The 5,601-nt window shown below is 42.6% G+C and overlaps 1 long non-coding RNA gene across 1 annotated transcript; it reads right to left on the reverse strand.

Moving 5' to 3' along the window:
- Positions 1 to 2,971: 2,971 nt before the first annotated feature.
- On the reverse strand, positions 2,972 to 5,096 carry LOC123980250. Its single transcript, XR_006827434.1, has 3 exons — positions 4,793 to 5,096; positions 3,438 to 3,520; positions 2,972 to 3,318 (listed from the first exon to the last, which is right to left on the reverse strand). It is a non-coding gene; the product is annotated as an uncharacterized LOC123980250 (long non-coding RNA).
- Positions 5,097 to 5,601: the final 505 nt, after the last annotated feature.

Genomic DNA, 5,601 nt, shown 5'->3' on the forward strand with positions numbered 1-5,601 from the left:
CAGACAATCGAGCAGATACTGCACAAGGCTGGTCTCTATGGACGCCGACCAAGGAGGACTCCACTTCTCCAAGACACAAAAGCTCACCTGGACAAAGAAGAAAGCTTTTGGTCATCAGTTCTGTGGTTGGATGAGACAAAGATTGAGTTGTTTGGACACAGGGACGTGGCTTTTGTTTGGTGAAAGAAGGAGATGCACTCAATCCCAAGAACGCCATCCCCACAGTCAAGCATGATGGTGAGAATGTAATGCCTTCGAGGTGTTTTTCAGCCAATGGGCCAGGCAACCATGTTAAAGTAAATGGCATCATGAAAAAAGAAGACTACATTGAGATGCTGGAGGAAAACATCAGGCAGTCTGCAGAAAAACTTGGCCTGGGGCAGCATTGGATCTTCCAACAAGACAATGATCCCAAACATACAACAAGTGGTCAGGAAATGATTAGCAAACAACCACAGACGTGAATCCCATCGAAAATCAGAGTGTGGGGGCTGTAACACAGAAGGCTCTCTTCTCCGTCTGGAATGGGGGATAGCAAGCAGATCCTTGTCACAGGATGGCAGAGACGTTTTTGGATTTACAGGTGGACAAAATCAGTAAGGTATTGTGGAGCAAGACTGGAAACGTTTTTGAGATGGTAGAAGGCAGATTTGGTTATGTTTTTAATGTGAGACTGGAATGAAAGGGTGAGTCCAGAATGACTCCCGGATTTCAGACTTCAGGGGATGCAGAAATGGAGCAGCCATTTACCTCCAGGAAGACGTCACAGACCTTCTTCAGCAGCGACATTGGAGCCACCACCATGAGTTCAGTTTTAATGTTGTTTTAGTTTAAGGAATTTAGCAGTTGTCCAAGTCTTTGTGTCTCGCAGGCAGTTAACAAGTGGCAAGGGTGGGAGCTGGGCTGAGGGTTGGTTGCTGATATACAGCTGGGTGTCATCAGCATAGTAGTGGAATGTAAGTCCATGTAATCTGGCCAAGGGGTAGCATGTAGATATTGAAAAGAAGGGGTCCACCAAGTACAGATCCCTGGGGCACACCATTCTTAACTGGCTTTGAAGGTGATATATTGTTTCCGGTTGAAGAGATGGGTTCCAGAGAAAGGAGTATTTGCAGGTTGTTTCAGACAGAGGCTGAAATGAATGCCTACATGAAGAGTCAGTATAAGAAAATTAAATATTTTTTTGAACTTTGAATCATGCAAAGCTGCCATACAGGAGCCACAGGACTATAATATAGGACTGGAAAAGCAGTTTAGTAGCTTTCCTTTAAGATTACTCTAAGATAGGATTTTTCTCAATTTTGGTATTACAGAAGCAAATCCTAACTAACTTTTGGAATCCTATCTTATCTTTCTTCATCTTATCTTATCCCAGGTTAGGAAATCCTAAATACTCGATCCTACATTGGTTATCAACTTTTATGTCTGTTACCTAGCAACCGATGCCACTTTACTCATTTCTGTTTTTTGGTAGTTTTTTTTAATGAAACATACACTGAAAATGGAGCAGAAACAACAACTATCATTGAACTTCAAGTCAGATGACTTAGAGGTGTTTGTAACCTCCGTCGAGAAATCCAGATCCACGTAACGCTTAATTCGGGAGATTAAACAGAGAAAGTGGGCTAAAATAGCGGGCACAGCCTCAGCCGCATATCTGGCATCCAGTGGAGCGTTGATGCTGTTAAAAAGAAAATAAGTCCATTTACAGTGATATAAAGACACAGGCAACTGTTGTGTCCAAGGAGCAGATGAAGCAGCTGGTAGCTCCTCCTGTGCTATTATATTTACTACTAATAATAATACTATTATTATTAATTATAAGAGGCTAATAATAATAAAGGCTGTAGGCTAACATCATCATGTTTTTCTTGAAATTAACAATCTCCTCCTATCAAAGACTTGCATTAGGATCCTTTGGTTACATCAAGCTTTTACATTACGTTACATAATGAGATATTATTCTATCTAGCGTTACATGGCCGACAGCCTCTCTGCTAACGAGTGTTTTGTCACCAAACGCATCGGTAGAATCAAATAAGTTCCGCCTGTTGACATTTTGTTGATTTTGTAAAAGCAATTAAAGAGCAGCCATGTGGATTAAACGAGTTACCAAACACTACCTGTTGTAAAAGTAAAAGTTAGGACAACTTAACAGTTCTCCTAAAGTTAGGAGAGTTTATTTAAGATTTTACGAAGTTAGGATGCTTCTGTAAAACACTTTTCTTATCTTTAGTTAGGAAAGGAACATTGATTTAGGAACTGTTAATCTGTAATGGTCTTTTTCCTAAATCAGTTTCTAACCCTTATTACCATAGTTACCAAGCAGTAAGGAGAGGATCTGCCGGTTAGGAACTTTCTCTAATACGGCCCCAGGAGAGCGCTGCGCCAGTAAGGCCAATTAGTTCAGAGAGGCTGTGAAGAAGGAGGGTGTGTAAGATAATGTCAAAGGCTGCAGAGAGGTCAAGGAGGATGAGGATACTGATGAGACCGCTGTCCATTGCAATGAGAAGGTCATTTGTGATGTTGATGAGAGCAGTTTTGGTGCTGTGATGCAAACCAAATTGAAGTGGTTCAAATAGTTTATTGTGAAACCTATGGTGTTGGGCAGCCACAGCTCTTTCCATGATTTTATTGAGGAAAGGTCGATTAAAGATTGGGCGGTAATTGTTTGGGTCATCTGGGTCCAGACTGTTGAGGCACTGATGATGCCAACCATGGTGCAACAGAGGGTGGGAAGACATGATATTTTCAGTACAAATTAAAAAAATGACAACATAGAAAAAGTTAAGATTTATCATTAACACCTCTAACACAATATCTTGCTGTCTTTTTCACTTGTTTATGTCATTGCCAGCCTAATGAAACCTACTGGTAAATTGAAAATTCACTACGAATCAAAATTTGGCATGGGTATCAATACATTTGGTTAAACTGTATTTGTGAGGACTTGAAAGATTAATGTCTTCAGTAGGAACCAATGGGCTTGGAGCTGATAGCCAAAGACAGGAAGTCTGAAAAGACTAACACGTTGCTGGTTTTGCTCTTTTCTTGTTGAGTGTAATAAAAACAGAGTTTATAATGTAATCTAATAATTCCAGCCGTATTGTTTAAAGGGAACATCAGTACAAAAGTGTAAAATCCTTGACTGAGCTGATGGGGGGTTGTGAGGCAGCTGAGATGAGCTCCTTGGAGGTCCTACTCTGCTCCCTGAGCTCCTTCCTCTTCAGTCGACCCTCCTTCAGCTGCAGAAACACCCACGTTATAATAATCCAGCTCAATGTTCTCCTGCCTGCCCGGCTTCTGCCCCCTGCTGGCCTGGAGAGACATTACAGCACACTTGAGAGTTAGTGCATCACTCCTCCTCTTCTTCAGGTCAGTAAACACAGACCGAGTGCTTCATCTCAGTCCTCTAAACAACAGACACGTGTCAGTACCTTATAGTAGAAACAAAGGGCAGCGATCACCAACAGCAGAGTCAGCGGCAGGACGACCACTTTGATGAGAAGACCTGTTGGATCTGATCAAACACATGGACAGTCATCACATCACACAACATCATGAGTCCATCAGCTCCTGTTAAACACAAACTGTAGTGACCTGAAATCTCCCAAAACCACTTCAGTCCGTCAGTAATTTCTATCAACAGATATCTGAATGCAGAATCTGGAGTCAAGAGAAAAGATTTTGGTATCGAAAGCTTTCTGGTTTCAGTTTGTTGTCCAGGTAGTATCGACCAATCACATTTAAGCAGTCCAAACCTACATGGTCCTGTGTGAAAAAGTCCCCTAAACCTAATAGCTGGTTGTGCCGCCCTTAGAAGCAACAACTGCAATGAAGCATTTGCAATAATTGGCAGTCTTTTACAGCGCTGTGGAGGAACTTTGACTGACTCATCTTTGCTGAATTGTTTTAAGTCAGCCACATTGGAGGGTTTTCAATCCATTCAATCCGGACTTTGACTAGTCTTCATTTTGTTTTTCTTAAGTCATTCAGAGGTGGACTTGCTGGTGTGTTTTGGATTAGTGCGCTTCAGCAACGAACAGATGGCCGGAAATTCTCCCTCAGGATTTTCTGGGAGACAGCAGAATTCATGGCTCTCACTGTGAATTCATGGCTATCACTGTGGTTTGCTGGAGGCCCAAAGCTTTAGAAAAGGCTTTATAACCTTTTCCAGACTGATAAATCTCAATTACTCTGTTTCTCATTTGTTCCTGAATTTCTTTGGATCGCAGCATGATGTCTAGCTTTTGAGGATTTTTTGGTCTACTTCACTTTGTCAGGCAGGTCCTATTTAAGTGATTTCTTGATTAAGAAAAGGTGTGGCAGTAATCATGAAAAAATTCAAAAGAAATTTAACTCAGCTTTCCAAATATGTGATAAGCCACAGTTTCCCCTTAATAATAAAAAACCTTCATTTGGAAACTGCATTTTGTGTTTACTTGTGTTATCTTTGGCTAATATTTCATTTACAGGAAGGAACTTTTTTTACAGCACTGTAAATACATAAATGCTGCAAGTAGCACAGAAGACAATTGAAACTGTTACCAGGGAAAACTAAAAGGTGACAACCACACCGGGCACGGCAGGAAAACTCCACCAAAACGTACATGTTCGCTCAGTTTCTGGTGCGTTGAGGCCTCAGGTCACCGTACTTGACATCAGTCACAGAGTCAGTCAGAAACACAACATCCTTGGAAACTGTCAGCTGATCTGATCTGAACAGATCATCCTTTCCAAAGCTGCATGGAAACAGTCAGTGTGACGTTTCAGCTGCTCTGCTTCAGCTTACCTGAGACAGTGAGAGACAGCCGACGGCTCTCAGAGGAGAAGTCATGAGAAAAAACATGGAGGTGATAAACACAGCTGTAGCTTCCTTGGTGGGCGGGCTCTGCAGCAGGAAACAGGAAGTGGGCAGAGTGATTGACAGCTGGCTGGGTGTAGTTGTGTGATGCGTTGGAGGAGGTGAAGGCGAGCTGGAAGGAGCCTCCTGGGTACTGTGGCTGGATGGAGCAGCTGATGGTGAAGGTGGAGCCCCTGGACACCTGAAACCCCTGCTGCTGGGCCTCGGAGACCCCGTCCACGGAGGGGGACACAGAGATGTTGGGCTGAAGCAGCAGGTCTGTAAACACAGATGATGAAAGGTCACATTCACCGTCCGTCAGGGACGGACTGGGAGTAAAAAATGGCCCTGGACTGTGATCCAGACCGGCCCACCAGAACAGTCCACTGTATACTCCACCACGACCGCCCTGCTAATGCACGCACGTACAAAGGCCGTAACCTATGAGGTCACCGAGGTCTGGATCTCTATAATTATATTTAGTCTATAGCCTTTTAATAAAATAAATTAGAATAAAAACATTGATAACAAGCTGAACTTAAATAAAGGCTTTAGGACCATGTGGACGCAGCGGATTACACAAGGGCGTCACTTTGTCATGCTCACTTTGACATTTAAGGCCTCATATTAGTGGTGTGACCAAACACTTAGTCCAGGAGACGTGAGAATGCACAATATTGGAGTCACGAGAAGAAGACAACAAGATACTCTAATGTAATTTAGAAGAAGTATTTACTGATGAATTCGGCTATTTGATT

The sequence above is a fragment of the Micropterus dolomieu genome, linkage group LG12, assembly GCF_021292245.1.
Source record: "Micropterus dolomieu isolate WLL.071019.BEF.003 ecotype Adirondacks linkage group LG12, ASM2129224v1, whole genome shotgun sequence".
Taxonomy (NCBI): domain Eukaryota; kingdom Metazoa; phylum Chordata; class Actinopteri; order Centrarchiformes; family Centrarchidae; genus Micropterus; species Micropterus dolomieu.